Consider the following 21,781-nt stretch of genomic DNA (forward strand, 5'->3'; position numbering starts at 1 on the left):
CCATTTATTTTAAACAGGCTGTTGTGATGATTTGCTGTTGTGGTGCTGATGACAAAAATAGCAGCGCAGTGAAATTGGGTCAGCCGAAATTTAAAAAGAAGGGGAATATATCAGTGGATGAAAAGTGTTATCTATTAACCCCAGGATCAATGTGAGAGACAGGCTGTAACGTGGCAGTAAAAATTTACAACTGTTGTTGAATGTCATGTGTCACAGAGGAGGGTAAAATGACATATGAGCTCAGCAGCCTGTTTGAAAACAAGCAATGTTCTAGTTCCCAATGTCAATCCGTCTGCAGAAGCTTAAAAGAAATGAGAAGAAAAGGTCTTCAATAAGCAATTTCATGACCTTTAGACAAATTCATTATTTATCCATGACTGTCCTAGTTCTAGAACAAGGATTTAAGAGAATAATTTTAAAAATACTGAACTGAAAAAGGCAGATACTGTAGGTAAAAAGAGTCTTTATACTGTATCCAGCATAAAAAATATGCTTCTATTTGTGAAAGTCTGCTAAAAAAAACTGGTATTATGTGTGCTGCATTCACATGGGAGAACTGAGTTAGTGAGTTAAAAGTGACTTGAAGTTTATTTTAAGGTGAAATTTCATCTTACATTTACATAGTTCACTCTCCAAAAAGAAACACTAAGCGCATGTGGACTGTTCATTTGTATTTAACTGATTTGTTTTTAACTAATTTGTACTGTATATATACAGTTGAAGACAGAATTATTAGTCCCCTTTGAAGTTTTCTTTCTTTTTAAAATTTTTCTCAAACTATGTTTAACAGAGCAAGGAAATTTTCACAGTATTCATTCATTCATTTTCTTGTCGGCTTAGTCCCTTCATTAATCCTGGGTAGCCACAGCGGAATAAACCGCCAACCTATCCAGCACGTTTTTACGCAGCAGATTCCCTTCCAGCCGCAACTCATCTCTGGGAAACATCCACACACAAACACGCACACACTCATACACTACAGACAATTAAGCCTACCCAATTCACCTGTACCGCATGTCTTTGGACTGTGGGGGAAACCGGAGCACCCGGTTTCTGCCAACTGCCAGAACTGAGCCAAGGTTCGAACCAGCGACTCAGCGACCTTCTTGCTGTGAGGCGACAGCACTACATACTGCGCCACTGCATCGCCAATTTTGACAGTATTTCTGATTATATTTTTTTCTGGAAAGAGTCTTATTTGTTTTATTTCGGCTAGAATAAAAACTGTTTTTTTTTTTAAACCATTTTAAAGTCAAAACTATTAGCCCCTTTAAGCTGTTTTTTTTTTTTCAATTGTCTACAAAACATACCATTGTTATACAAAATTTGCCAAATTACACTAACCTCCCTAGTTAACCTAATTAACCTAGTTAAGCCTTTAAATATAACTTTAAGCTGTATAGAAGTGTCTTAAAATATCTTGTAAAACATTATTTACTGTCATCATGGCAAAGATAAAATAAATCAGTTATTAGAAATGAGTTATTAAAACTATTTTGTTTAGAAATGTGTAGAAAATCTCTCCAATAAACAGAAATTGGGGAGAAAATAAACAGGGGGACTCAGAATTCAGGGGAATATAATTCTGACTTCAACTGTATATATGGAAGCTTTTTCCTAACAAAATAAATTTTTCATTCAAATGCCTAAAAAGATCAAATAATAAATTGTACTTTCATAACAACTGATAAATGGAGTGATCAAATAACAAAACACATTGCATTCTCAAATGAAAAATCAAGTGTATTTGATATTTAATTTTCATGAACAACTGTAAAATCCTGTAATAATTAAATGACCAATCAAACGCTCAAACTATAAATCAAATAGACACACAGCTGGAAACTTATGATGGACTGATTACAAGGACTATAAAGACCCCTCATACACACAGACTCTGTGCTATTTCTTTTTTTTTTTTTCCTGTGAAGCATTACAAAGCATTTTTCCCTGTTTTTCCTGCCATGTTTTGATCCTTTTCTTGTTTCAAATTTTGGTGACTATTTCATGCAAGCCATTTTTTTCACCCTCATTTTTAATGCTCACAGAGTCCTACCATGCAGGCAGAAGCAAGAAAGCCAATGGGTAAAAATGAAAATTACTGCATTTATTGTTAAACTGATGTTCAATGTTTTCAATGAATTACTACAAATTTTAAATAAATAAGTAAGCCAACCATTAAAATGGGACTCCCGAGGGTCTATATTTACACTGACACAAACAGACCACAAGATTTTAAGCTATATTTAGTAAATAACCCAATAATCAAAAAAGCCTATCATAAAAATCTAAGAGAAATGAAAGCATGAGGTCTTTTTTCCAAAAGCTTCCATTCTCAATTTTCACTGTGTGGTAAACCACAGAAAAAAGCATAACACAGTTTATGTGAATATGTGTATATTTGTATAGCATTTGTATGCAATAACCTAATATGCACATACAAAATCAGGTGCATAGAAAAAGAACTACACGACAAGCCATTATTATTTTCTGTCGGACTGTTTAGGGATGTTCAGATCCAATCACATGATCGGAAATCGGGCCCGATCACCCGATTTCAGACTTGATCGGAATATATTGTACATATGGATATTCTCATTATTTTTTTTACACATCTATAGTTATGTGGTGGCACAGAGTTAGACCTCTTTCTTGACTTCACACAGAAACAGCAACACGTGCAGCATGGCATCACTTTGTTGCAGAGACGCTATTGGTTAAATGCCGACAAAGTACAGTAGAACACGGAAGCAGCTTGAATTTGTTATTTGTTACTTATTTGTTCAAGCTACCACACAGAAGTGCTGTTTGTTAACATAATTGTTGAATGTTAAAATAATGTGAATTAAATAAAAATATAAGGAACATCCTGGATCTGTTTCTTTGCTCTTCTTTATTTTATTTTTTTATGTATTATAGAAGTATCGGCTCGGGTTTTGGTATTGGTAGACACTCAAAATCAACTGACTTGGAAAAAATCTGATCGGGACATGCAAAGTATTGTTCTTAAAAGCTATATGAATTTTGTTTTGTTGTTGTTGTTGTTGTTTTTCCATGCTTTTTACCACTTTTTTATTTAGTTTTTAGGGCATTAGTATCTCCAGCAGAAAAAAAACAGAAAGAAAAGAACAATATTCAAAGATGCCTTTTCAAGTAGTAAAGAAATCAGTATGTTTGAAACTAATGAAAAAAAAAAACAGAAGTCAATGATGTATTTAAATTATTTAGCCTGAAATGTTTACTATTCCACAAAATTTAAAACGTTTCTTAAAGTAAATATGGTGATGTTCAAAGGTGAAAACTGTTTCTTACCCAGACTTAAAAAAAAAAAAAAACATTTTAGAACAGTAATCACAATTCCATGATACTGTAAAACCATGATATTTTTTATCCAAGATTATTATAATGTTATCATAAAACTAGCATATCACATTAGTGAAATTAAGTACATACTGCTAAGTTGCATTGAACCAAATTTGTGTAAATTCTGGACTAACCTATTGTTCAGTTTTTTTTTTTTTTATTAAATTAAAATGCCATTTTTTGACCCAGCTGTTGGATTTGCCATTTGATCCAGCCCTGGGTTAATACAATCCAGCATATTTCAAAGTGTTGTAAGATTATTGTTGACTCGATAAGTAAACTGGAAGAAGTTCTCACTATCATAAGAAGATTTTTGCTCCTGAATTTCACAGAAGAATGAAAAGTCTAGTATGACATGAAGATGAGAGTGGTGTACAGTAAATAATAACAGAAATACAGCTGGATAAAAAATGTCAATGCCCTACTTATTTTCCAAACTGAAATGAACATTTATGAGGTTAAGATATACCAATTGAGAGTCACAACTATAAGCTCTTCAGACTTCACTCGAGGGCACTTATGAGAGGTTTGATTCATTCTGCTGGAAAGAGAGCCATGTCAAATGAATTGTCTCCTGTTTTCTTTCACATCTGAAGCAAAGAGATTTGTAACTGCAATAAGAGCCTGGGTCCAGGCACATGCACAGACGTATAAATCCATGCTGGCAGAAATAACAGCACCTCTGCAGTTGGGAACCATGCCCACTTGAAATACACACACACAGAGAGAAGAGAGAGGATCTGGTAAAGGTTTACAGTAAACGTGGCTGAACTGGTGGGATTCTCATCAGCTCAGTGTGAGAGGAGAATTCCAGCATGAGCCCACCAACATGGATTTTAAACTTCCAGACAGGACACAGTTATCCAGTTGGTGGCCAATCTGTGTTTTCCATTCTCTCTGTGGTACAAACAATCACACAATGGACTCTACCGATGTATACACCTGCAGCGGACAGACAGAATGGCACCTATTTAAGAAAAATAATTGCATTCATTGTCTGTCAGGTCTGACTGGCTACACCAGGGGTGTCCAAACTTGGTCCTGGAGTACCGGCGTCCTGCTGAGTTTAGCTCCAACTTGCTTCAACAAACCTGAAAGGAAGTTTCTAGTATATCTAGCAAGAGCTTGATTAGCTGGTTCAGGTGTGTTTGATTAGGGTTTAAACTACACTCTCCAGGACACCTCCCCTCCTGGACTGAGTTTGGACACCCCTGGGCTACACATCCTCCATTCTAAACTAGGGGTGCAACGATAAACCCATTTTACTTTTAACCATGCTTTAATTCGCAATGGTTGTTTAATCGTAAAGGCCTCTTAACATCGTATTTCTGCACAAAACAAAACAGTAGCAACTTAACAAAGTTATGCCAACTGGGCACTAGTTTAAAGTTCCGAGCTAGTAGACGGAGGTTAATACTTAATACTATACTACAAAAATTTTTTAAACTCAATTGCGTTTAATGAACGATTTATATATATATATATATATATATATATATATATATATATATATATATATATATATATATATATATATATATATATATATATATTACTTTTCGATTAATCACCCAGCCCTAGCTAATATGCACACACACAGGACTAACTATGGCTGAGGCTATTAACTAAGGGCCATTCGCATGTCTTGTCTTTTGTGTGCGCAAGTTCTTTATTTCTTTTCTTTTGGACATATTGGAAGTAATGTGCATGCACTGTGCATGTGGCACGACGCGCTCATGCTTTCCATGCTTTTCCAACACTTAATTGAAGCAATGGCACAAGTACATTGCAGGTCGCATAACAAGAACTGATCATTCAGCTTCATATTTTGTGTGAAAAATACACATTTCTACTCTAAAAAGAGAAAAAATACAAAATGAAAAAAACCAAACAAGTTATAATATACTGTAGTTGATCAAAAGTGGCTTTCAGACAGAGGCTCAACAACCTTTGTTCTCTTTAAAAGGGAAATACTTAATTTGCTAATAACCTAATATGATGCTTAGATTTACATTACGCACATATTATTTAATTTAGTCTTATTCTTATTCTTTTTTTTTATCATTCTTATTCTTGTTTATTTATTCATTAATTGTTCTGCCATTTATTTTCAGTGTAAAATTATTACTTAAATGCATAATAATCATAATAATCGTGAAACTGTGATTATTCCTCTATAACTATGACTATAATCGTACAACCAAAATATAGAATTGTTGCATCCCTAATCTATACATAAACAGGATATGAGTTCTGACATAATCTAATAAACATAGACACCCAAAGAAATGACCTGAGCTTGCAGCACCTGAAAGAGCTTGCCAAATGCCATTAGTTTTAGCACAACATATGCCAAACATATGTCAAAATCATAAAACACAGACACAGCTTGTTGTACTGTATTTGCTTGAAAGGGACTACAAAAGCCATTTAAAAGCTGTGTGATTTAAATAAACCGGATGCTTATGAAAGCTGAAAGGAACAAAATGTATTTGGCCCACGGGGGACTTTCTAATCTAGGATGTAACAAAAAAAAAAGTTGATGAAAAAGATGAAAGACTGCACGCAAAAGAGTTCAGTTGAATTAAAATACTCTTCGTGTTAACCTTCAAACAACCACAAGACTTTCACAAAGGACATGATGATTCACCGAATGCAGAATTGTGGAGGTGTCTTTGGTGCCGTTAGGCGATACGTGACAAAGAATAATATTTCAGTTTTATGCAGTGATCAATGTCTTATCTGTCCTAATAGAGGGTCATTGTGGTGGTGAAACTTTCCTTCAGTCTGCCTTTACCTTTCTCAAGTTACACTGATGGAAGTAAAGCCTGCCCGCAATCCACAGTGCATTTTTATATCGCATGCTGGCTAAAATAGGCACTTCCAATCTAACTGAATGCCTGTAGATATTTTGAAATGCCTTGTTATTGTCTGAAAATACAGTGTTTTTTTAGCTTTATTCAGTCTGTTCCATGTCACAGCTTTGTGAGAGTAAAACACTGAAACTCAAAGCTATTACTCTCAGAAAATCTGGCTTTTTGGCATAACTTTCATTTGCGCCTGCACAAACTGAGTCAAAGCAGGTTCCATGCCAAACCTTATTAGTTCTTGAGGGTCTTGTGTATGCTAAAAATTAAAATGTTAAATTCAAGCACTAATGTTCTCTCAAAAGCTAAAAAGGAAAGCCATTACATAATAATAAGCCAAAACATAATAATAATGACAATTGGAAATAATAATAAAGTCCAAATGTTCATTTTTGGGGGAACTCTAATGTTTAAGATACCAGCGGTACCAGTTAAATAAGATATATTTAAAAAGCACCTGTATATTTAACTTTTTTTCAATTGTACATATTTAGATACATTTATATTTCATTATTTGGCAGACTTTTCTGTCCAAAGCCACTTACCATTAAGAAGACATTCAGCAATTCAAAAAGAGGAAGTACACACAGTGTCACAATCTCCAGCAATCTAGTCCATACAGATTGCTGAAGAACTACAAATCTGCCACTATATGAACTATAACTCCCATCAGGCTCCACTCACACACCTGTTCCAGTTTTTTGTTGATTATACACAGAGCTAGGAGCTGATCTATGACTGATCAAACAGACTATATAGGCTGCCCACATTGTCACTTAAGTTTTGGTTTTCACCCTGTAACATCAAAAACGGTTTTGTTGTTTTGTGTCTCCATAATTGACCCTTGCCTTTTTCTCTTGTTTACGTTGTCCACCGCCTGTATTGATTTTTTTTTCCAGTGACATGACTACACTTCTGGATTTCCTGTATGTACCCATTTGCTCCTGTGTTTGACCATTGCCTGCCTGACTACTTCTTAATAAAACTGCATGTGGATCCTCAACTCTGTTGTCCAGCACCCTTGTGTTACACACAGGACGTTCTATTTATACAAAGTTACAAATAAGATGCTAGAGTAATAGGGAGTGTTTTTTTTATTATTATTATTAATATTAGAGACGATTGAATAGTGTTTCTACAGGTGGTTTGTCAAGCCCACTCACCTGTGTTAAGCAGACTTTATAAATGCATAGTGTATTTCTTTGTAAGAACGTGTCTGGTGCAAATGTGCAAAACTGGTGCAAGTGTCGGTTAAAGTGTCAAAGAGATGAGCATGTGTTTTCTACACGTGGTTTGACGAAATCAGTTGATTAAAAAAAAACAATTCATAAATTTTCACAAAAATGTATTATATTCTTCTTCTTCTTCTTGTTATTATTATTATTATTATACCTGTAAAATCCCAATTAAAAATATATAAATATTTTAAATAGATATTAGTATATAAGATTTTGTTTTGTTACATACACTCAAAAAATTACATTTGCTTTTTGTTTAAAGTACGTTTTTAAGTGTTTTTTTTTAAGTGACTTTTATGTTTTATGTTCAATTATTCATTCATTCATATTCTTTTCAGCTTAGTCTCTTTATTAATCAGGGGATGCCACAGCGGAATAAATCCGCAACTTATCCAGCATATGTTTTATGCAGTGTATGCCCTTCCAGCTGCAACCCATCACTGGGAAACATCCATGCACTCTTATTCACACACATACAGCGCATGTCTTTGAACTTGTAGGGGAAACCGGAGCACCCAGAGGAAACCCACGCCAACAAGGGGAGAACATGTAAACTCCACTCAGAAATGCCAACTGACCAAGCCGAGGCTCAAACCAGCGACTTTCTTGCGTTGAAGTGACAGCGCTACCTATTGAGTCACCTCACCGCTATTGTTTTATGTTTAATCCATTTAAATTTTTTAATTTGTAAAAAAATAGATTAAATTAATTCCTTCATGTTGTCCCAACTCAAATCGATTGTGTGGAATACAGCATTTTTTACAGCGTGAAAAAGTCCTCAAAGCCCTTTTTCATGTTAACAATATGCAGCTTTTTACTGTTTTATTCAAATAAATCAGCTTTGGCAAAATTGAAAGGCTCAAAACCAGCATACCAGCATTCAATTAAAAATCTGCTCTCAAACAGTGTGTCACATCCAGTTCTAAACAACAGAGGTGAGAATCCAATTGCAGAGTCTTTATTAAACAAACAATGGTCAGGCAGGCAATGGTCAAACACAGGAGCAAACAGTTTCATAAAGAGTAATCCAAAGGAGTAGTCAAAAGCAGGCGGTACAAGCGGCTAACATCGAAAATCAATAAACAAGGTAAGGGTCTGGAAGCACGGCATGGTAAAGTAAACGCTTTGTAATGTGTACAGATCAACAATAAGACTCAGCACTGAAGTATGTGTCTGAGCTGAATTTAAAGTCCTTGTAATCAGTTGTGAGCAGCTTCTAGCTGTTTATGTAATCAAAAGAAAACCAGAACACGTGTGTGTGGTGCATGACAGGATTTGTTGTCCAAATGTCAACAGGATTGTAGTTCTAGTGAAAGTGAAGCTTGAAGTAACTGCAACGCAGTGAGTATGTTTACATGGACAGCAACAATCTGATTTTAATATGATATAGATAATACTCTGATTAAGAGGCTACCATGTAAACAGTGATTTTTGATTACCTTAATCCGACTAAAGTTATAATCGAAGTAAACAGAGATCGAATTAGGAGTATGCGAATTTAAGTTTCATTACAAAAGTGCAGTACAGGCATCTGAACCATTTAGTCAAACTATTGCAGTGGTGTAGGATGTTTGCTGCATTTTGTAACCGGATAGTCTATACACAAAAGGCTATTTGACACATATATGAACATATATGAATAACCATGTAAACTGAATCATTAAAAAACATTCATAAAGCAACTCATGTAAACACCTTAATGATAATATTGTCTTATTCAGATTAAGGCAAATTATTTGATGTCCATGTAAATGTAGTCACTGTAAAAAGTAAGGGAGTCCACATGCCATCTCTATTTTTTTTTTTTGATAATGTAAAGAAACTGCAACCAAAAGAAAAATAAAAAATGTTTCATTGATGTTTAAAGGTTTTCCTGGAACTATAAATTCCCAAAAAAGAGCCTTGAACCTGTTACTATGTGTGTCATCTTATTCATGGTCACCAATAGTTCAAAACAGACACCCACTTTTCCAGTACTCTAAGATTAGATCGACAAAAACATTCTTTCACGTAGATCACAGATACACAGCACCCCACCAGATAAACTCAATTTCCTAGCTCAAAATTGAAGGATCTTTTAAATCGAAGGCGCCGGCTCAGCCACCCACTGAAAGCTGAGAGGGCCTTTCAAATTTTCTTCCATCTCAATAAAGCAGACCTCGCTGAGTCAGCCCTCTCCAATGGGCAGATTGAACTCATGCTGAAGCCCGTCTCCCAGATGTGAGGAGGGTCTCCAGCACCTGAGCTTCTTCCAGTCTAGTGCTCTGTGAGTAATGGAGAGAAAAATGAGTGCCTGAGAAAGGTTCCCTCCTTCCAAATGAGCTTTGGCATTATGCTTGAGGCTGCGCAATGCTCAGAGGAATTTTCCATTCCATTTAAATGCAAATTTTGGGTTTAATGATGATCTGGGGCATCTACTCCTTTAAACCTTTGCACTTGCGGAATCTCTAGATCACATTTTCTAGGGCCATTCATTTGTCTTTGGCTTGCTTTGATTAAAGTGGGGGTGTAATATTTTCAATTTTCATCCCAACGGTTGCAACTGAGTCATATCTCCCCTTTGCTTTGTTAATGACTAATTGCTTACAATTTAATGCCATAATTTCAGTAATGAGCAACTAAATAACTGGGTGCTTTAGCCACCATTGGCAATTACAAAAAACATTTATGGATATTGCCAAGATAGGTCAGAATAAACAGCTTGTTTATTTAAATTTTCTGCAGACTGAAAAAAAGAGTGAAATGTTTTGTTAAAATGTAAGAACGAAGCTGGTCAGGAATTGCACGATATCTCATTGAAATCAGTCGATAGTGGTGAGTGTTGCGACGGGAAATGAATGATGGGAGATAAATTTCCCACAATAGCTAGCACAAGTTTAACTGCACTCAAAAAACACTCAGCATGCTGTCTCTCTTTAGAAGAGACATATTAAGGCACTCCATGCAGCAATTACTGCGCAGTGACCGCCGGTTGGTTGAATGGGACTGTAGGAAAGGAGAAAAATTTGCAATTACAACACTTTGATATCTCTATTATGTCTTCTTGACACTAGCAATATCAATTTGGGAGCAACATTGAGAGACTCTCTCATGTATAATATACTCATATGTGAGTTTCAAAAGAGATCTCAATAATGCCACAATCTGTGTGCAGATAAACACACAACAAATACAGAGATCTCAATATAAACTCAAACATTTCTCATTGGTTTCCATTATCGATCATGCTTTTCCTGCCATTGATGATATTTAGGCGCAAAGTCTAAAGCTCATGGGCAAAAGGTGCATTGAGGTCATGTCCGAAACAACTTTTGCTATTTTAAGGACGAAAAAATACAGTTTGCGCCCCAGAGTATGATCTAACAGGGTTGTGCTTATTCTCTTAATGAGTTATGGGATTGTTTTGAGCATGACGTGTATTAAACCAATCTCATCCCCCCTTTCTTTTAACAGTTGTATCACGCCAAGGGCATTAGCTATTTACATGGCAGACTTTGTAAGGGGAAAAACTAAACGCTTCACTAGCGAGAAAACAGTTAAATAGACAATCTGCAGCACGAGAATAAAGAATGACCCTCCTCTATTCGGCCTCTTTCTCTTTCTTCTCACCTTTACTCTTTACTTTACTCCTTGTGTAATGTGTAAGGAAACTAAAGACATCCATCAGCCTATATATTTAATTTTGTTTGTTATGCGCAAAGATTGGTTTCAAAACTATTTCTAAGTTATATCTAAACACAAGCCCTATGCTCCATATGGTCCAAATCTAAGCTTGTTTTTATTAAAACAAATATAAATATGCATATAATAAATAATACTACTAATATAAACATTAAACAAAAGCATAGGGAAAATAATATATTTTAATATTTTAATCCTTTAACTTGGCGACGCAGTGGCGCAGTAAGTAGTGCTGGGTTTCCTCCGGGTGCTCCGGTTTCCCCCACAGTCCAAAGACACGCAAACAGGTAAATTGGGTAGGTTAAGTTGTCCGTAGTGTATGAGTGTGAATGAATGTGTATGAATGTTTCCCAGAGATGGGTTGTGGCTGGAAGGGCATCCGCTGCGTAAAAACGTGCTGGATAAGTTGGCGGTTCATTGCGCTGTGGCGACCCCGGATTAATAAAGGGACTAAGCCGACAAGAAAATGAATGAATAAATGAATGAATCCTTAAACTTTTTAATTTGTAAAGATATTTGTGTATCGCTGTACGTCCTGTGTATTAACCAATGTGTATGCGTTTAAGTTGCATAACTAACGCACTCTGCATTGGACTTTAGACCTGCTTTCAGCTGGAATATAACACAGTTTATATTATTTCCTCAAAATAGCAACAACGCATTAACAATGTACTTTAACACACCTCCTTTTTAGAGCGGAACACCCATGAGTCCAAATAGCGGCACAAATGAATTTACCATTTAAACAAGGTGGCGCAAAACAGGAAAATTAGGGTTGCGTTGTTCTGAAAATGCCAACACATCGCCTTATTGCATTGGGTGTATGATAGTCCTCTTTATGTTTTCACATTTTTATTATAGGCGGCATGGTGGCTCAATCGTTAGCATTGTCGCCTCACAGCAAGAAGGTCACTGATTTGAGTCCCAGCTGGGCCAGTTAATATTTCTGTTTGAAGTGTGAAGTTTTTGTAGAATGTAGTCATGCACCTCATGTTCGTGTGGAAGTAAAACTGTATGGGTGCATGTGTGAATGTGAGAGTGTAAGGGTGTTTCCCAGTACTGGGTTGTGGCTGAAAGGGCATCTGCTGCATAAAAGATACGCCAGAATAGTTGGAAGTTCATTCTGCTGTGGTGACCTCTAATTAATCTTAACACAGAAGAAGTTTCAGTCCAGTTCTTCTGCGATACTACAGCATCTTAGGTTCCCAAAATGTTTATTTATTTACACATAAGTCAGCTAATGGTGATTACCAAACATTCAACAACATATAAATCAAGGCTTTCTAATATTGCCAAGAACATTTGAATATCCATGAAGAGGTACAACAAATTTGAAGAATTACATAAAAGGGCAATAAAACGGCTTTCTGGGAGAGCTTTTATGGTTGCGGTGACTCAACCTCAGAAAATGTGACTTAGATTAATCGAATACAATTACATCTAGATGATTTATAAAAGTATGTAAATATCTTGAAGTGTGCTAACTCCTCTAAATATCCCAGCCAAAGCTGTATTGAACTCAACACTATTAGTGTTGATGGGAAATAAGGATATATCTTCTGGTTTAGCAACAACTTTGACATATTAGTTTATTCAAAACTCTAAATTATGTCATCATTTACTCTCCCTCGTGTCGCTCCAAACCATTTAATCTTTGAATATTTCTTTGAATGTATTTTTAATCAAATGTGTGTCTCTACATTGAAAGTCTATTTACCCAAAAACTGTAATACTGCAAAAATGTTTATAAAGGGGTCAAAATAAATCTCTACAACCTGAGTAGTTTAATCCAGGTTTTCTGAAGGAACACGATCACTTTATATAATGAAGATTGAATTTATTTACTATAACTAAAATATTAGTCATACAGGTCAACATTTGAAGTGGGTCAAAAAATTGAATTAAAGTTATCTTAAAATAAGAATGGTTATTCTCTGATACATTTGATGAAAGGTTTTGATCCACTTCAGATTTTGACTACTATATAAACACTTATCAGCTTAAAATGTTTGCCTAATTTAAATTAGCATGTCTTTCCCAGTACTGGGTTGTGGCTAGAAGGGCATACGCTGCGTAAAGCATATGCCGGAATAGTTGGTGGTTTATTTTACTGTGGTGACCTCTGAAATAGAGACTAAGCCAAAGAAAAAGAATGAACGAGTGAAATTAGCATGTCACATGGAAGATTTGAACTCCCACAAAAATGAAGGTTTGTTCTCATGTATCAAACAGGTATGGTTGAGATCAATTTATATTCACCGATCTGTGTTTATACTGGATTAAAAGCCTAATTCACCCTTTGTGGGCAATTTGATTGACAGGGGATCCAGCCAATCATAACGTCATATTCTGTACCCCCTGTCAGTCTTCGTTAGCATGTCTATCAAGCAAACAGTACAGACTGACCAGGTGTAAAGTAACATTGACAAATAAAATGGTGAAAATGTGCTCGTATGGGGCTTGCAATGGAAAGAAAGTGAATGAATTGAATACATTTGTGTGGATGCCGACCTCACCATCAGCTGTCAATCAATGGTGCTGCGACTAGCTGAAGGGACGACTCAAAACACAAGGACTCGAGAGTAAGAAACTAATCTTTTCTATTATTTGACCAGGACAGCCTGCTACATTTTAGTTTATGGACTGTCTTTTACCTGAAGACTCTTAAGATGAGAGGTGAAATGAGCTAAGGTTAACCACATAGCCTAGAGTCCCAGATAGACTATCAATTAATGTTTACTCTCTCTTATAATTTCATAGCAGCATTATTAATTTGAGATCCCATGTGTTTGTGAATTATGTGTTAGCAAATCAATTAGTAATGTTTTAATTATATTAAAATGATCAGAACTTCCCATCACTAGACTTGAAGTTTATAGCTTGAATCTTAGCTTGAGTTACGTCAAAGACAGATTTGAATGGGAAAAACTGTAACTGTCAATATGGCAAATGAAGACCTGCCTAGTCATTGACCACTATAGACTGACGTTTCTCCGGGGGAGAAGCTTGGACCAATTTTGTAATCTGTATAAAATAAATGCAAGGCACAGTCCTTCCTGTCAAATGCACATCACATGACAGCAATTACCCAAACGCCCACAAACTTGTAAACAACGGGTCAAGTTGTGAATTACTTCAGAAGACCAGTGCGATCTGATGAAGCATTATTCAGAGGATAATAACGTGTAAAGTGGCCATGAATGAGGTTGGCAACCTGAAAAATCTGGCGATTTTATGTGATTTAAAAGTTTAGAAACAAACCTTATGAGACCATTATTGTATGTAATGTAATCGTAAGCTTGGCGAACAACTTGGCGACAGAGTGCGGGAGCATACTGCCCGAGAGGCATTTCAAAGATGGTCACAGAGTGAAATTACTTGCCTTTAGGGAACTTTGGTCACGCTCACATCCTGGATATTTCCCTCGTATGCATAATAAAGACCTTTGTGTCTGAAATTCGTAGGCTTTTTTTTCAAGAAATTATTCTCTATTTCACCGAGGAGGGCATAGAGTGATAGGGGAGCACCATCAAGGGTCAATTGAATTCTGCTCATCATGTTAAGTGATTGTGACATTTATTAAACTGCTCAATTCATATTCATTTGCTTTTGAGGTGTCAGAGTTTTGGGTGAGTAAACATTTAGTGGAAGGAAAGAAATCTCTCAAATTCGACATACAGTATCTTCATTTGTGTTCTGAAGATAAAGATTAAGTCTTTGAGGTTTGGAACAACATGAGAGTGAGCACTAGGCATGGGCTGGTATAAGTTTCTGATGTTATGATAACCTTGGATAAAAATACCACAATTTCATTACGGTATAGTATATTCCATTTTATGAAACATTTATACTATTTTGGAACAGTAAACTAAATAAAAGGCTAAATAGCTAAATCATTAACATATGTTGCCTTCATTAGTTTCAATAGCACAGATTTCTTTACAACACATAAAAAATACAGTAAAAAAACCTTACATATACATTGGGAAAGGTATAATAGAGCATTTTAGCATTATCAAAGCCTTTATTTTTCTAAACAGTGGTAAATCTTGAAACCGGTTATCATCCCATGTGAGCACATGGTAAAAAAAACATTTCGTGGTGAACTATCCCTTTAATATATGACAAATTAAACAAGTTGGTATAAACTAATAGAAAGAGACGCATAATAAATTGAATAAAAGGACAGCATGCTGTTCATAAAAAATAAATACAGTGCTACTTACCAACTATACATAATGTATAAAACTGGCCTGACATTAGGTAGCAATCAGTTTACTGCAGCACTACTGAAACTATGCACAGCCCACAAGTGGAGACTTTCAGTGAACGAGGTAATTTCTGCAGCCTGTGATTAAATACCACTTCGCCTTCGTCTCCTAGTAAAGTACTAATAGAGCACAATCTCTCCTTTTAAAGACTTTTATCAGACATGCAGCATGTAGTCCTGGTAAATTAGCCGGTAACACTCTTGTGGTTTCATAGATCCAACTGGTTCCTAGAGAGGCCCGTAAATATCCCTGCCTTGTGCCAAAATCAAGTCATTTCTCTGAGAACAAATAGTCACAGTGACTAATTCAATAGTGGATGCCATGGTTTTACAATCTTAACACCCCCTGGTATTTTACAACCAATTACCACACGTCTGGGTTCCTCTGTGTATCAGACGCTGAGAGCAGAGTCCAAGGACTCCCACATTGTGCATGCGTTTCATTTAAACAATCCAGCATCACCGACCACACAGGTTTATCAAAAACACAATCTCTGGCTGTGTTTCAATATATTACCAACATTTCCAGCATTTATGTGCATCAAAGGCATGCTGAATTTGTTTAAAGTGACAACGTTTTTGTGCAGTACTACATACTGGTTGGTACTCTTTAAATCATTCTAATGTCTAAGAATGTGATATGGTTCCGCACAACCACAGCTATCTGATTTGAGCAGCTCATGATCTATTTGTAAATGATCCAAAGTAACTCCATCTCTACAGGCCTGAGTTAATCATTTGAAAATTCATTGTTAATTAAAATGTGTTTTATTCTTACACAGAATACTGTTTTTAATGATTTTACAACATTATAGTAATATGTCTGTATTCATTTATTTAATAGCATCATAAGAAATGCAAAAAGAAACTATATTTCAGAAAAAGAATGCGATTTCAAAATATATATGAGCAATATCACACTCGTAGCAGTGCGATATGGCTGTATATCAGCACTGGTGGGAGGCGTGCGTTGGCGTCCCACCAGTGCTGATATACAGCCATATCGCACTGCTACGAGTGTGATATTACATTTATACAACAGTTCAACTGCACAATCATGTATATAAATAAGAAAATCAAACACAGAGAGTCTAAAATCCTCTTGTTATTAGGAACTACTTTCTTCTGCCATTTATTCACATCTGCAGCTGACGTCAAAACAGCAGAAGCTGTTACTAATTCACCAACTTCACTTTAGACCTTGTTTTTGAATGACTTTGTCCAAAGTGATGACAAAGCAGCTGATTTTGTTCAATTTAAGATTATAAGGCTGAACTGATATGCGAGCAAATTGGTAGAAATACAGCACTACAACATACAAAACTAAGAAATTATTTAACCTGTCAACATGTCTCTGAAAATCCGAGAGACTGAGAGGAGGGGGTGTTCGGGGGTGAATAACACTGTTGAGAACCGGGATAGGATGCAGCGGGTTTTGGGCGGCCACTTCAATCAGACTATACCAAAGAGGGGCAATATTTCCTTTAAGATTTTTTCCAGCTGTGGCTGCAGGCCTTTTTTTTTTACACAGATATTTAAACTACCAGGCTGTATTTCAATAATAAATGTCATCAGCGCATTTATGTAATAGCCTGCGAGCATGCGCTACTCAAACTCACATCTTCTTGTGTGCTCTCAAATAAACGCTGCTGAAGTGCGATTTAGTGCGTTTATGTAACAAGTATGTCTCAAACATTTATTAGATTTGCTAGGAATATTTATGAATGTCTTCAATAGACCTACAGAGCCGTATTAATGCGTCCTGAAGTAAAGTGAAACGGCTACATGTCGTTTTTGCTGGCCTCACGCATCACACACCTGTCAGCCAGCCAGTCAGAAAGTCAGCACGTAACCTTTAAAGGTCAAACAATTAACGCACAGCACTACTATGGTTACGGAAAAGTACAGGATACTCCCATGAAAAACAGAAGTGTTGGCAGGTATTGCTTACCAGTTTAATAATGATTTGATCTGCTATAGTTTGAAATAAGACTGTTATAAGCTTCTAAGCGTAAGAGCTTACTATGCAGTTCTGTCACCATCTTGTAGATAAAAAGCATCAACTGTATATAAATATATGTAGTCATATATAGGACTACATGATACTTAAATCTGTTGATACTTAAAATCAAATGACTCAGACGCGAGGGCAAAAAACCTGATCGGGGCATCCCTAAAAAAATTATTATTATCATAATTACATTATAATACAATTAAAACCATAGTAAATATTGTACAGTGCATTAGTATTTTTGTGATATTTTTAAATCATCTGTATAAATTTAGTACTTATTTATTTAGTTATGTAGTTAGTTGGTTAGTTAATTAGTAAGTCAGTCAGTCAGTGAGTCAGTCAGTTAGTTAGTTAGTTAGTTAGTTAGTTAGTTAGTTGGTTGGTTAGTTAGTTAGTAAGTTCCTTATTTAATCTGTCTGATTTTTAAAAAGAAATAACCCACAAGCATTTTCATGGCTGTTAAACTATCCCAAGTCGCCACTGGCAAGTTTGATCAAATTTTACTTTTAGCCCCCGGTGCACTCATAAACAGCATTACTGGGCATCACATCAAGGTCACTTCAGTCAATGAACAAAACTGAATCCTACCTAGACAGCATTTTGGGAGATCATTAGCAAGTTATGATGCCCAACGATGCTGTTTAGCCTGAAGCTGAACAGGCTTTGAAACACAACTATTGACTTTATATGACAGAATCCAGAGAAATGAAAAAAAAAAAAAAATCCACCAGAGACTCTAGTTGACAAATTATTCATAGCAGCGGAGAGTCGGTCTGAAAGCATGTCTTCTCAGTGGGATTAAATCAAGATGGACTGTCCTCAAAAGCCCAGTGAAAAGCATTTCTGACGCAGAAAACATTACTTTGCATTTTGCAATCACTTCATGGTACAATTGGTCAACACACGAGTTTTCTTGCTGTGACAAACTCAGTTTCTTGTGCGCAAACTCTTTTTGTTTTGATCTAAAATATTTTGATAAGCTTCCTTCCTCAGACAGACTCCCATATAAAAGCTTTAGTAATAAAATAAAATTACAAGCGCACACAAATGGGATTGTTCCAGTGCTGCAGTGACTGCCTTGGGCAAGCGGTGAAAATGAAATGCTGATTTGAAATGAGCAAGCTGATTGTCTTGCAATTTAAATTAATAAAATGGATATGATGTCCCAAGAAGGTAAAGCTTCTCCGGTGTCCTCTGGCCAGATTGTAGCCTTGCAAAATGTGAGAATGAATGAGCGTCACATTCCTCCGTGAGCCTGTGTAGACAACAAATTTCCTCTGAGAACACAGTCATATAACTATTCTGTTAAGCAACTGAGTCTGTCCACGAGGGAGCTCATCTGTTATTAGAGACTCTTATTAACTGCTAGTGTAAAACCAAGACTGAAGTAATGTAATTCATGGAATTTGATGAAATTAAATTCAGTCATCATCTGCACACCGATCTGTCAAGGGTTGCCAACTTCTTCCCACCAAATATGGGCCAGGAAGTAGAATAAGGCTTTCATGGGTAAGCTGATACATAAATGAATGCACCGAAATTGATAGTAGCCTTTTAAACATGTGCTAAAAAGTATAGGCATTTATTATTCAGGCTATAATTATAACTATTTCCCTAAACAGTAAAATATATAACAATATATAATGAAATAACAATTGAAATATACCTCAGTTTTAGTAAATATAATATATATGATGTCATCATAGAACAGTGTTATTTTTGCATATTTATACAACAGTTCTGTCGGGTTCTTGAATCTGATAATACAGCCTCTTCACTCTTGTGTATTGCTCTGCCCACATAGTGACAGCAGTTCACTAAACTGACTACAGTTGTACAAATCTTGCAGCTGTTGGACAACAAAATGAACTTTTGAGGCTTTTTTAGGCGAGAATGTCGTTGCTTAGACTGCAACTACACATTTATTTATAAGGATTGTGCCTATTTTAAATATTTATTCTGAGCTACAGTATGTTGGAATCCATCAGCCTGTCACTGAGCAGAGCAAAGATGATTGCCGTTGTCCATCCACAAGATGGCGACAGAGACCGCATAATAAGCCCTTAGAGGAGAAAAACTTCGTAATTTCTAACTACAACTAATCAAATCATTATAAAACTGGTAAGTGACATTTTAAGTCGATCTCTCTCTTGTATGTTGCAGTGCTGTTTTTATACCAAATAACTGTAGTGTATCGAGTGTGAGATGAAACTCACATATCAGGAATGTTTGTATTTTGTGTTGGCCACTCTTAGTATAACCCTGAAATACTTTTGGTTGGAAAATTGTTTGTTTCTAATCCTGTTGAGTCTCCTGTTTTCGTTACTGCAAACTAGCTCAGTAAAAAGAAAAAAAGAAGAAATGCCCGCATGTGTTTAGTGCTTTTCCTTATTGCAAACACAACAGTAATTTGATACTGTTTGCACTGCTTTTGTTTTTCCAGGGTTAATCATTGTGATCTTCTGATTGCAACAGAGAAATACTGTGAAATCTCTGTAGACTGATGGCATTTCATGCTTTTCAGCCTGCAAATATAATCAAAATCATCTGTTTTGTCATCACTTTAGACATTACGCTAGAGAATCATACAAACACTAGCTCTAAAGTGACGTTTATAAAGTTGCAACGGTTTCATAAAGCTTAGCTCCCGGGCTGAAACTGATGAGCCAATTAGGGCTATATCAGTCGGCTGTTGGAGTCAGCTCATCAGATTTGTTGCTTCAGACCCGATCTGAGACTGAAGAACCCATCTGCTGAGCTGACTTCCAACGTTGAAGAAAGCATTTCCTTTACCAGTGCGGGAGAAGACGTTTTAGCGACAGTTGAGCTGGGTTTCCCTAACCCTTGGCGTTTCACTGGTGATCTAAAAGAGCAGCTTCTACAAAGAGCAGAATTCCCTAAGAGAGCACACGGTCGTGGAGCACGTCTTTTTAAAGATGTCGTTTTGACCGTGTGTTTCTGGATACGGGCACAAGTATTGCGTCACATGCTTGGTCCAACATGTTGATGCGGTGTTCGCGGACAGTTCTTGCCCTCATTGCGATGGCTTGACTGTTGCGTAACTGAGATCGCGCTGAGCATTGAGGGGAGCTCTTTTATTATAGGGCAAGTCACCCCTGCCGCTCCCCACCAAGCGGTTAGCACACGGAAAGGCCTGAGGGTTACAGTGGGGGCTAAACTGTCGCCTTTGGGCCTACGGACCCCTCGCTCATTGTCAGTGCACTCTGTTTCTGCTTTGAGTGTAAGCTATGGTCCATCCTCCTGACTGGCCGCGCTTTCATTAGATGACACCGGGGGCATGATGTCCATCGCTGCATCGGAGGGCGGGTTGACATGCTCCGAAGAAGATCCGGACCCCCTGCCACCCTCCGGGGTTGTCAGTATGGTTACGGATCTGGATTCGGACATGTTAGCTGTGTTATCCCGGGCTGCTTCGGCCGTGGGGCTGGAGATGGCTTGTCCCCCAGAACCACAGCCGGACCGCTTAGACGGGTGCTACGAGGGGTTAATTAAAGGCGAAGCCTTCTAGACCCCCCATGCCCTTCCTCCCGGAGGTACACCAAGAGCTCACGCAGGCATGGAGGGCACCTTTTTCTGCCAGGTCCTTGTGCGCTCCTGCTCTCACCTCCCTCGATGACGGAGTGGCCAGGGGATATGAGGCGATTCCCCAGGTGAAGCCTGCTAGCCGTTCTACTTGTGGAGATTCGCCTAAACTTCCTTCCAAGACGTGCAGGTTATCTGAGTCTCTCATGGCCAGAGCCTTTAACTTCTGCGGGCCAGGCCGCCTCCGCTCTGCACGCTTTGGCCACCTATCAACAATAACAAGCCGAGAAGCTTGCCGAGATGCAGGAGGGAGGTTCTCCCCCATGCTTGCTACATGAGCTCCGCACGGCAATCGATTATGTTCTCATGACAACCAAATCGGCTGCTCGTCCCCTGGGGAAGACGATGGCCACATTAGTGGTCCAAGAACGCCACCTTTGGCTGAGCTTGGCCGATATGAGTGAGGTTGACAAAGCTCGCTTTCTTAACGCTCCCATATCCTAGGCTGGCCTGTTTAGCGACACCATTTGGGAGTTCACCCAGGAATTCTCTGCGGTGAAAAAGCAGTCCAAGACAATAGAGTGAAGTAATCTATCAGTGGGCTCGGAAACCTGCTCCTCCTGCTGCCCCTTTTGCTGCGGCAGCTCCTCGTTGAGGACGTCGAGGGCTTCAACATCTGCTCCGCTTCCGCTGCCCGCTCCACCGGCCAGGCAACACGGCCAAGCCTCCTGCAGGACTGCAACGCCATCGCCCCAGGGCACTGCTAAGTCCGGTAAATGGACTGCGAAGCGTTCTCAGGACGGGC

At 37.4% G+C, this 21,781-nt stretch overlaps 1 protein-coding gene across 3 annotated transcripts in view; it reads right to left on the minus strand.

The window, feature by feature from the left end:
* The window catches only part of htr4 (5-hydroxytryptamine receptor 4), a 179,550-nt gene that overhangs the window by 142,634 nt on the left and 15,135 nt on the right, over nt 1–21,781 (minus strand). The window lies entirely within an intron of this gene.

This window comes from Danio rerio, chromosome 14, assembly GCF_049306965.1.
Source record: "Danio rerio strain Tuebingen ecotype United States chromosome 14, GRCz12tu, whole genome shotgun sequence".
Taxonomy (NCBI): domain Eukaryota; kingdom Metazoa; phylum Chordata; class Actinopteri; order Cypriniformes; family Danionidae; genus Danio; species Danio rerio.